At 38.9% G+C, this 12,441-nt stretch overlaps 1 protein-coding gene across 4 annotated transcripts in view; it reads right to left on the bottom strand.

Annotated features, from left to right (window-relative positions):
* Positions 1–12,441, bottom strand: part of PKIG (cAMP-dependent protein kinase inhibitor gamma) — an 88,459-nt gene that overhangs the window by 30,031 nt on the left and 45,987 nt on the right. Inside the window, exon 2 of one of the 4 annotated variants that reach the window (XM_056813013.1) lies at positions 9,000–9,183. The exons of 2 other annotated variants lie outside the window; for them this stretch is intronic. The gene's annotated coding sequence lies outside the window, so the exon portion shown is untranslated. Of the gene's footprint in view, positions 1–4,362; positions 4,392–8,999; positions 9,184–12,441 lie in introns of those variants that run through there. One more of the 4 variants, XM_007475817.3, reaches the window with a different exon arrangement.

The following is a 12,441-nucleotide window of genomic DNA, read 5'->3' as shown; positions in this document are numbered from 1 at the left end:
CTGGAGATGGACATTCACAAATTATTCTTCAAATCTTAATTCTATAGCTATATATAATATTCTCTCAGTTCTACTTGTTTAACTCTTTGTTATTTCATATAGGTTTCTAAGGTTTTTTTTTTTAATTAATCTATTCATCATTTCTTACAACACAGTAGTATTCCATCCCAATCATACACCATAACTTGCTCAGCCATTCCCTGATTGATGAACATCTCCATTTCTAGTTCTTAGTCACCACAAAGAGAGCTGCTATAGATATTTTGGACCATATAGGTTCTCCTTTCCCCTAAATCTCCAGGGGAAACAGATCCAACAGTAGTATTGCTGGAACTAGGGGCATACTTAAAAAAGATTTTCTATATTTTCTGTTTCTTAAATCCAAGTACTCTATGTATCCCTCCCTTTCCTTCTTTTCCGGGAGCCATCCCATATGACAAATATTATTTTTTTTAGAGATGATTAAAAAAAAGTCAGCATAACACATCAATACAAAACATGTGCAATGTATGACACCTGTGGACTTCTCACCTTCGCAAAGGATTGGAGGTGTCTTCTCATATGCCTCTATTTTAATTCCTCTTAATCTTTACAATTTTGCTTTATTTACTTTTGATTTTTGGTGTGACATTGTTTTTTCTATTTACATTACTGTAGTTACTGCATGTATATCTATATCTATATCTATATATCTATATCTATATCTATATGTGGCTCTGCTTACTTCATTCTACAACAGTTCATATCTTCCCATGCTGCTCTGTATTCATCATGTACCTCATTTCTTACAGCACAGTAATATTCCATTACTTCAATGTACCATAATTTGTACTGATTTCTCAATTGATGAGCATCTACTTTGCTTCTAGTTCTTAGTTATCACAAAATATACTATTATAAATATTTTATAATACTGTATATTAGGCCTTTCTTTCCATATCAAAAGGGTATAAGCCCAGTAATGGAGTCTCCAGTTCTAAGGACATGGACATTTTTGTCACTATTTGCATAACTCCACATTGCTTTCTAATACCATTTCACAGCCTCACCAACAATATTGATATATGCCCATTTTCCCACAACCTCTCCAGCATTGACTGCCTTTTTGTTTGTTTGTTTATTTTGTTATTTTTGCCGGTTTGTAGGTAAAATCTTAGGGTTATTTTGATGTACATTTCCCTTCTTTTTAGTGATTTTGAGCATTTTTCCATGTGGTTGTGAATACACAGTTTTCATCTTGCAGTTCTTTTGAGTACTGTTCATAACCTTTGACCATTGGCCATTAAATAAATGACTATTAGTCTTTTATATATTTGTTCATTGCTTCTATATCTTGATTAGCAAACCCTTGCCAGAGAAATTTAATGGGAAGATTTTTATTACCTGTTCGGCCATGTTCTAGTACTTTTTAAGGGCCAAATGATTTAATATACATGAAAACTTCTTGCCATTTTTTTAATATGCTTTGTTTATAGGCTATGAGGTAAACTGGACAAGGTGGTTTTCCTTTTACGGAGGAGGAAAATGTAGCCTGGAGATATTAAAGGGCTCACTTGCCCAAGGTCACAGAGATCCTAAGTAGCAGAGCCAGGATTCAAACCTGGGCCTCTGACTTCAAGTCTGGAGTTCTCTGGATCACTCCACAATAACTATTATCCATAGCTATGTTTTTTGGATGAAGAAATCTGAGGCAAAGCATTCATCATATACAGGATCATCAGCATGAAGATTTAGAAGGGAGCCGAGGAAAAACGTGATGTACCAAGCCAGGCAGGGCCTTCCCCGACATGACACATCAAGCTAGTCAACGGCAGAGCTGGGCCTGGAAGCCAGGTGTCCCAGCACTTTATCCAGGATTTTGGCCACTGTTATAATAGGTTCCTATCTAGCTGGTTAGCAAAACAACAACAACAACAACAAAACAAACTTGAAATATAATCTAGATATTTTTGCTCCTGTCATTCCTCTTTCCCTTTTCCTTCCCTGGATCTGTATGTCCATATCAATAAATACTACAATTAAAAAACTAAGACTTTTAAACCAAACCATTTTTGATGATGATAGGACACACACCAGTTTCTCCCAAAAAAACAACATTACTGAAGTGCCCAAGACATTTTTCTGTATTGACTGGAGAACTCTCTTACTTAAGGCTGTGGCCTATTCTCATGCTCTTTCTAGGTTTAAGAGACTCACTAACCTCTCTGCCCCTTGCCAGGCCTCCCCCTAGCCCTAAAGAGGATGAAACGGAGACCTAGAGAAATGAAGTCACTTGTTCAAGGTCATGTGACACATACAGTTAATTAGCCCAGGCAGGATTCAAACCTAGGTCCTCTGACTAAAAATCCAGTCCTCTTCCACTGTACCACCCTATCTTTTATTCTAAACCACTGTTTCTTCAGAACCTACTTACTTATGATTGCTCAATATAATGGACTCTTACAAATGAAAGCAACAGAAGTGGAAAAATATGTAGGAGGCTTTGATTTTTTTTTTCCAAAAGGAAATTTTAAAAATAAACTATGGAATGTCCAAAACTGTTCTCAAGGCAACATTTTGCTTGGCTTATTCAAGAGGTTTTTTAAATGTCTACAACTTGCAGAAAATTTCTCCTGTGAAGGAGGCAGCTGGAGTGTGTTCGGTGATCTACTAAGGGCAACCCTGAAATCAAATGACTCCCTCTTCTCAGGAAGTGGCCATGTGCACTTTTGCCTTGAAAAGAGGGAGTGTGTGGCAATGGAATATGCCTCTCAGTAATTAGCCATGTGTTTCTGTCTTTTTATAGTATCTATAAAATTTGTGATCTAAACGGTTCTGTAACAACAGGCAAGAGTTGGCACTGGTGTAAAAGAAGGAAGAAAAGGCTGGGCGAAGCAGCCCAATTTTGTTCCAGGTCACAAATGCCCCGCTGCAACCTTGTCAAATTCTTGACATTTTCCCCAACCAGGGAAGGAGCTTGATTCCTATGCAGAGGAGGGAGACCAAGTTTGGGCTCAAATGCTGCTTCCTTGGCTCAGTTACTAAGGCTCCTGAACAATGGGCTGCTAGCAGCAGCTAAGGGGGAAAGAAACTGTTTACTTGCAGTTCAAACTATTTATAGCCCTGGCAATCTGCATGGATTTGGATGATAAATCTCTGTGTTTCAAGTGAGCAGTTGTTTTGCTTCTGGAAAGTTTCACCAAACAAGTTTGTTCCCCTTACTGTTCCCCCAAGACCACTCCTCAACTCATGCTGCTTTCAGGAAGTTTTATGTGGGCTTCTGTTAACACACTCTCTCTCTGTCTCTCTCTGTCTCTGTCTGCCTGTCTGTCTGTCTGTCTGTCTGTCTGTCTGTGTGTCTCTCTCTTTCTCTCTGTGTGTCTCTCTCTATCTCTCTGTCTCTGTCTCTCTCGCTGTCTCTCTGTCTCTGCCTCTCTGTCTCTCTCTGTCTCTGTCTCTCTGTCTGTGTCTCTCTGTGTCTGTCTCTCTGTGTCTCTCTGTCTCTCTCTCTCTGTGTCTGTCTCTCTGTCTCTCTCTCTCTGTGTCTGTCTCTCTGTGTCTGTCTCTCTGTCTCTGTCTCTCTGTCTCTCTCTGTCTCTGTCTCTCTGTCTCTGTCTGTCTCTCTCACACACACAAAACTAGCAAGGATTTTAGAACACAGACTGTCAGAACTAGAAGAGCCCACAGAACAGAAAGTACTGGAGCTGGAAAGGACCTTTGTACATAGGCCATTACTGCTGAAAGCTACCTTAGAGATCAAATAATCTAACTGCCTTATTTAAGGCAAGAAGCAAGTGCATTTTTCTTTACAATTTGTCACACAGCTTCTTTTTTATTTTTGAACCTACACCTCTATCTTAGAATTGATTCTAAGCATCAGTTCCAAGGCAGAGGAGTGGTAAGGGCAAGGCAGTTGGGGTTAAGTGACTGGCTCAGGATCACACAACTAGGAAGTGTCTGAGGTCAGATTTGGACCCAGGACTTCCCAACTCTAGGCTTGGTGGTCTATTCACTGTGCTACCTATCTTCCCCCTCTTTTAAAATGTGTGAATCTCATTCTCTTTATCAGTTGATACCTTCACTGCTCAATTTAATATGATTTTTAAATCATGTAAAACTAGTAAAACTAAACATGTGTATTATATGTATAAATACGTGTATTAAAAATAAGTTGTTTAACAGCTACTCCCAACATAATCACTCCTTTAACAAAAAGGGTAGACTTGAATATGCATCAGTCCTGGTAATGAAATTAGGATCCCATTGGTGAATGACAGCTCCTGGTATTTTGGAACAATGAGATTACCGATAAACTTGTTTTTCCAAGAATGATAACAACCGGCTATACTTTCACAGACAATATGAAATGATAGATATACTTACATATAAACTCGAGGGAGAGACCTATCATCCAGGCTGTCTAGGGTGAAAGGTGCAGCTGCTTCCCCAGGTGCAGAGTAACACCTCTTTTCCCTTCTTCTCCCAACCCCCAAAGTATGCAAATACTTTCAGTGGAAAGGCTTGGTTCTAACAAATAAAAAGTCCAGAGCCTTCTGCACAGTTTCAACTTACAGAAGTGGTTTATACACTTGCCTACTGATTTGTTTGGAAAAAAAAAAAAACCAGCCAGCTTCACTGAATGCTTAGGTCTTGCAGCAGAAACAATGCAAATTAGCCTATCCCCCAGTCCTACTTTGCCTAATTCCAAAGGGAGAGAAAATAGTTGAAGACCAACATTTATATTGGCTAAAGGCCTGGAGGCTCCCAGGCCTGTTGACCAACCTGAACTCTGAGAGTCCCTGAGAAACTGAGCAAGGAATAGTTTGGAGAATGAATGCAATGCTTTCTGACAATTAATTTACAGAGAGAAAACAACGATATTTCTCCAAGAGTTTTCCTAACTCTTCACAGTCCTAATGAAGCTTGTTAAGACAAACAGTAATGTTTATAGGCTCTTAATGAGCTCACATTTAAATTTAAAGCTTGATGGGCACTGCCCAAATCCAATCTGTTTCCAAGGCTTGTCATTTTACTTTTAAGACATCTCATACAGTCATCCCTTTCTCTCCACCACCCTGGTCCAGGCCCTCATGACCTCAGGCTAGGACCCCGGCAATGGTCTTCTGGTTGGATTCTGTCTCAAGACTCTCCTCACTCCAGCCTGTCCTCTCTGGTCAGCTATCAGAGAGATCTTCCTAAAGCCCAGTTTGTCCATATCACCCCTCTATTCAATAAAGTTCTGGGGTTCCTTATCAAGGATCAAATATACAATCCTCTGGCATTCAGAGACCCTGCCACTACCACTCCCTTTCTGATTCTACAATTCAATGTCATTGGCCTCCTTTAAGTTCCTCCAACAAGATACTCCATCTTTCACTTCTGACATTTTCACTGACTCCAATGCCTAGAACTCTTTCCCTCCTTATTTGTACTTCCTGGTCTCCTGGTCTTCTTGGATTTCTAGCTAAAATGTCATCTTCTACAGGAAACCTTATCTGATGCCTTCCCTCTGTTGATTATTTCCAATTTAGCCTGTATATATCTCATTTGTCTCCCCCATTAATTTGCGAGCTCCTTGAGAATAGACTATTTTAATTATTATTTTAAATTTAAACAATTTGGAATTCTAAATCCTCTCCTTCCTTCCAGTCCTTCCACTACCCATTAAGAAAATAAGCAGGGAATAGCTGAGTGGCTCAGTGGCTTAGTGAATTGAGAGCCAGGCCTAGAGATGGGAGGTCCTACATTCTAATCTGGCCTCAGAAACTTCCTAACTGTGTGACCCTGGACAAGTCACTTAACCCCCATTGCCTGCCCCTTACCACTCTTCTGCCTTGGAACCAATATACTGTATTGATTCCAAGATGGAGGTAAGGGATTACAAAAGAAGAAGAAAGAAAACAAGTAATATGGTATCAATTATACTTGTAAAATCATGCAAAACATATTTCTATATTAGCCATGTTGCCAAAAGGAAAAAAAAAAGTGAAAAAATATATACCTCTCTCCTTACAGGTTGACAGCATTTTTCTTCATAAGTCTTTCAGTATTGATTAGAGTAGCTAAGTCTTTCACAGCTGATCATCCTCACAATATTGCTGTTACTTTTTACAAAGTTCTGGTTCTGCTCACTTCACTTTGCATAGATTCATAAAAGTTTTTCCAGGGTTTTTTTTTCTGAAACCATTCCCCTCATCTTTTCTTATACCATAATAGTTATTTGATCACAATCATAATCATATTTAGCTGTCCCTCAATTGATGGGCATCTCCTTAATTCTCAATTCTCTGCCACCACCAAAAAAAAAATCCTGCTATACAGAATTTTATATATGTAGTTCCTTTTCCTTTTTCTTTGATCTCTTTAGGATATGAACCTAGTAATGGGTCAAAAGGTATGCAGTTTTATAATCCTTTGGGCATAGCTCCAAACCATGGAGTTATAACTTAATCACTGTGATTTGTGGTGCACCAAGCATCAGTACAAAGGGATAAGAGCACCACATATGGTCTCTTTCACAACTCATCTCTGCCATTGTAGCACCAAAACAGCCATCGATGATACACCACAAATGTGCATGGCTGTGTTCCCATAAAACTTTATTTATGAACAATGAAAATTAAATTTCATATAATTTTCACATGTCACATATCTCTCACCACCCCACCACTCTTCCCCTAATCCAATCTGTTGCCAGCCAAGGCCCATCATTTTCACTCTTGCAACATCTCTTCTAAATGCCCCATTCTCTCCTCTGACACTGCAACCACTTGGATGCAGGTCCTCATCACCTCATGTCTGGGCTATTGTAATAGACTGTTGGTGGGTCGCCCTGTCCCAAGTATCTCTCCACTCCAATCCAGCTTCCATTCAGCCACTAAAATGATCCTAATTTTCTTAAAGCACAAGTCTGACCATGTCACCTCCTTAGTCTGTGGCTATTGATCAAATACAAAAAACTAGCCCACTCCTACTTTTCTAGTTTTCTTGTACTTTACTTCCCAACACATATTTTTTGAACCAGTGACACTGGCTTCCTTGTTGTTCCACTTCATATTTCTTGGGTTCTGGCATTTTTTCTGATTCTCTTCCAAACCTGAAATGTTTTCCCTCCTTCACTCCAACGACTGATCCCCATGGCTTCCTTTAAGTCCTAACTGGAATCTCATCTTTTACTTGAAGCATTCCACAACCATCCTAATTCTAGTGCCTTCCCTGTTAATTATTCCCTTTTTATTTTGAATAAAACTTGCTTATTTTCCTTTTAGTTGCTTTTAGAGTTTGTTCTGAAAAACAAACAAACAAACAACTTTTGTCATAAGTAAATTAAGGTGGGTGGGGACAGACAATCTATTCGTGGTCAAGTAAATCTAGGAAAACATTGAGATTCCTATGTACAGAGAACAACAGATTCAACAGCTCCTGGGCACAAATTTAATAGATGATCCAGTAAAGAAACCCCCAGGTGAGGTTGGAACTGCAGTATGGCTATAGAAATTAGCCCCCTTGGAAGAAGGCTGCCTTGTCTTCCTTACTGTCTGAAGATATAGGTCTAGCCTATAAAGAGTCAGGGCTCCTGAGGATTGATGAAATTTTCACTGAAGAGCATCACCATAATTCTCTGATTGACTAATACCACTATAACAAATTTGGGGACTGAGAGGAATCTCTAATCAGCATTGTATACTTATTGATATATTATTGAAAAAAACTCCTTTTTGTTAAAAAAAATGGCCCCCTTCCAACCTATTCAGTTCACAGCAGCCATTTGTTGAGCATCTATTAGTGTGTTTTCCTTCTAAGAGGGGCAGTTAGGGCACAGTGGATAGAATGCTGGGTAAGAAATTGGGAAGACCCATTTTCCCATGTTCAAATATTATCACAGACACTGTATGACCCTAGGCAGTCATTCAATTCTGCCTTAGTTTCTTCATCTGTAAAATGAGCTAGAGAAGAAAATGGCAAACCACTCTAGTATTTTTGCCAAGAAAATCCAAAATAGGGTCAACAAAGAGTTGGACAATGACTGAAATGACTGAACAACAACAACAATAATTTCTTCTGTGGAGTGGAATTCACTTTAATAAATATTTTCTAAACTCAGAGTCAGAGTGCTCTGCTCTGGTTTTAGATAACCAGCCTCATTCCATGAAGTAGAAAAGGGCAGTCATCAGATTCCCAGGCTAGTATATCTTGAGAAACATAGACATGTCTTCTGAGAACATCTAGTGCCTTTTTCTTTTATGTTCATTAAGCAAACTTTTATTCTGTTTTCTAAAAGGGTCTAACCTTCAGGATAGGGTCAAATTTAGAAGTCTAGTACTCAGAATTAGGTATATTTCCCATTAGAAATAAAGAAATTACCATTGTAATTTATAAACCAGTCTCTTGTCAGTTTTATCACATTGAACTGAAGAAAGTATCAGAGGCAGTACAGTACAGTGGCCCTAGTTTGGGAATCAAAGGATCTGGGTTCAAATTTTACCTGCCATTTATCACTTGTGTCTCCTTGAACATGCCACTTAACTTCCTTGGGATTTGGTTTCCTCCTCTGTAACATGAGGAGGTTGGAATGAATGGCCTGTAAATCCCCTCTAGACCTAAATTAATGATCTATAAATTAATCTTCCAGGGTTCAATTATCCAGAACAGTTGTAGTGGAGTGAGAACAGCTATGGAGGTTGTGGAAGTTGGAGTCAGAAGGTTTGAATTCAGATCTTGAATCTGCTAAAGAAGTTATATATGCTTGGACAAGTCATCTGCCTTCTTTCAAAGCTTCAGTTTCCTTATCTATAAAATATAGGTAATAATGGAACCCCTGTTTCTTTTCAAGTCTCATCTCAAGTGCCAACTCCCACAGAAGGAGCTTTAAAAAAATTTTTTTTAAACCCTTACCTTCTGTCTTAGAATTAATACTAAGAATTGGTTCTAAGGGGAAAAATTAACTCAGTGATGGCAAATCTTTTAGAAACTGAGTGCCCAAAATGCACCCTCATGATACATGTGTGCTGCTCCCTTACCCTAGATAGGGGATGGAGGAAATGCTCCCAAATGTCCTCAGGTGAGGTGGAAGGGGGGAGGGGAGCAGCCCCCTCCAGCATGTGTGTCATAGGTTCACCAGCACAGGGCTAGGCAATGGGGGTTAAGTGCCGAGCGTCACACAGCTAGGAAGTATCTGGGCCACAGTGGAATTGCTTGTCAGCTCTGTAAGGGGGGAGAGAAGAAGGGAAGTAGACAATATGAATCATGTAGCCATGGAAAATTTTTAAAAAGAAAATTTTAAAAAGAGAAAAAAAGTGTTTGGGCCAGGTTTAAATTAACCTAGGACCTCCCATCTTTAGGCTTGGCTCTCTATCCAGTGAGCCACTCAGCTGGTCCCATAAGGCCTTTTCTGATACTACCCCACCCTAATTGTTAGTACTCTCTACCTATAGTTACTTTGTATTATATTTTACAATTTGCTTATCTATGGACTGTTCTTTGCCCCCCAGTAAAACATATAGGCATTAACTATAGCCTCATAAATTGGGCACAGTGACTGGTGCCCAACAAGTGCTTTATAATGCTAAATTTGAGTTAAATCCCCATCTCATGGTGCAGCAGGGAAGAAAGCATTGCCTAAACTCTAAAGCATTCCAGAAATGTGAACCACTATTGTTTCAGTTCAGTTTAAGGGCTGGTTCACAACAATTATATCTGTCCAACAATAGAACAGGTTGACTCAGGAAAGTGTAACTCATCACTAGATATATTCAAGTAAAATCTGGTTGTCCATTCTTTGGAGATGTTGTGGAAGAGATCAATGTTTAGGTAGTGGACTAGACCAGATGACCTTTGAAGTTCTTGATAAAAATTCTCAGTCTATGATTTTCTTATCACCACTCCTGCTTGAATAGAAACAAGCTAAAGACTAGACTCTGACATGTGGTGACTTCAAGGGTTCATTCACCCAATGAAACCCTTCCTCAAGTAGTCAGCCAACCTTATATACTGCAATATCCCTAACTTAGTAGTTGCAATATTTTTCAGAATATCTATTTCTTACTATAATTCTTAGCTACTTGGTACTGTCATGAATACAGTTTCTTTGAATACTTTAAATTACACATCATAACTTCTAATCACTTTCATACCTATTCACTACTGCTGAGAAAACCTAGATAGAATATTACTCATGCTGAATGGATCCATTAAAATTTATGTAACAATCAACTGAGCCTTCATTTCACTGAAGTAATCTGTTTATTACTCCCTAATAGATTCACTATCACACTCACCCTAGCATCTTTTCACAATCTCCTAAAACCTCTCATGGTTACCCTTTCCTCATCCTCCCAATAGAGAACCTTGACTAATATTTGACTGAAAGAAATTGAGGCCATTCAGCAAAAAAACTTCTCTTTCCTCTTCCTTCTCAACTCACATCATTCAGCTGCCTTCACCTAACATCTTCCCATTCAATCCTATTTCATATGAAGGGAGTCTTTGCCAAGGGTAATTTTCTCACATTCACAAGTAATCCAATTACATCCTGTCTTCTCCACCATATTGTTCCCTCTATCAATCCACTCTCATTAATCTTCAATAGCTCCTTGTCTAGTGGCTGCTTCTCTGTTGCATACATTTCTCCCTTTAAAAATGTCTTTTAAAAAATCCTCACTTGATCCATCCATTACCACTGTTTCATCCTATATCTCTCCTCTCTTTCATGGCTAAACTCCTTGAGAAAGTCTGGGAGGCTTGTATTTCCTTTACTCTTACTTTCTTCTTAACTCTTGGCAATCCTGGCCCCTGACCTCATCACTCAACTAAAAGAGTTATCTTCAAATTTTTTTTGTTCTTTTATTTAAATGTCATGTCTAATAGTCTTTTCTCTATCCTCATTCTTCTTGACTTCTCTGTATCCTTTGAGACTCTGTAAATCACTTCTCCTTGATATTCTTTTCTCTTTAGATTTCCATGACACTGTTTTCTTCTAGTTCTCTCCTTACATCAGTATTTCATCTTTCTTAGTGAATTTTGCTGTATCTTGGTGGGAAGCCATCAAGCCCATGCTGTCTAACATGGTAACATGTGAGTTCCAGAGTTGTGAAGCAACTTTCTGGAAAAATAAGGCACCCACAGGAACCCCCTCTGTCTGACTTCTTTCTCTAACTTCCATTACCAATGGAATTATTATGGTTATTGTTCTCTCCCCAACATAGGAGAAAAATGAGAGCAAAAACTTATAGGGTTAACACACATACATCACACCCTAATCCCCCCAGCTTATTACCTTAAAAAATTATATTCACAAAATTAAAACCTATAGATCATTACCCATTACCCCCCTCCTTTCCCTTTCCACAGAGTTACATTCACTCCCATTACAAGCCAGGCAAATCAAGAACATCAATCACTTTCAAGTCTAGGTCTATAGGACACACTCCACTGAATCTGTTTGTGGCCAGAAACCAGGCAACATTGCCAGGTACTTTAAAATAACACAAGAAAAACAGAATTTGTAAATTGAGGAAAACCCCCAAACTGGTCTGTCATTAAATTACCCTCTAATCCTGTACCTAGTTACAAAATGTTGTTACCATCTCCTAAGTAATTGTGATTGATTGTGAAAGCTGACCAAAAGTAACAATGATTCTCCTAACTGGTCATCTTATAGGTCAGGGAGAACTAACCTCCAGATCACCCTGTTTATGTCATTCATCTATTTCTGTCATAGCAACAATGTTTCACTAACTATCTCCTTAGGCTTCCAGTCTGTTGTTAGGTTTTATGGAAATGTGTATGTTGAAAAATGATTGTGTGCCAGATAAGCCTGTTCTCACTGAACCTATAAAATCAACCAACCTCTGTGCCATGGCAGATCACTGTGTGATGCCTGACATGAGATTGAGCATGCAGTGCCTCTCATCCATTATTTGACTGAACTGTCACACTTAGACAGAAGGACCCTCCCCTTTGAGAGACTGCTGGAATGACTCTCAAAAGGATCTTCATCCAGGTCATTCCACAAATGGTGGGCATTCCCCAAGACTTTATCATGGCTACTCTTTTCTTATTACTCTATACTATTTCACTTAGTGACCTCATTAGCTCTCATAGATTAAATTATCTTCCCTATATAGATGGTTCTCAGATCTATTTAGCCCTCCCCAACTTCTCTCCTGATCTCCAGTCTTACACCTCCAAAACTAGACTCCTTAACTAGATGTTCCATGGGTATCTTAATTCAACATGCCCAAAATTAAACTAATTATCTCCAACCAAAACTTCTTCCCAACATCCTTCTTAAATCATTATCCCCCCAAGTCCTGAACCTCACAACCTAGGTATCATCCTCAACTTTTCACACTCTTTCAGAACTCCTTATATCCAGTAAGTAACAAATTCCTGTAGTTTCTACCTTCTAACATCTTTTGTATATGCTTCTATCTTTTCTTTGACACCATCACCATCCTGGTC

This window comes from Monodelphis domestica, chromosome 1, assembly GCF_027887165.1.
Source record: "Monodelphis domestica isolate mMonDom1 chromosome 1, mMonDom1.pri, whole genome shotgun sequence".
NCBI classification, from domain to species: domain Eukaryota; kingdom Metazoa; phylum Chordata; class Mammalia; order Didelphimorphia; family Didelphidae; genus Monodelphis; species Monodelphis domestica.
The sequence above is the reverse complement of the archived record's forward strand: the minus strand, read 5'-3'. Positions and strand labels throughout refer to the sequence as shown.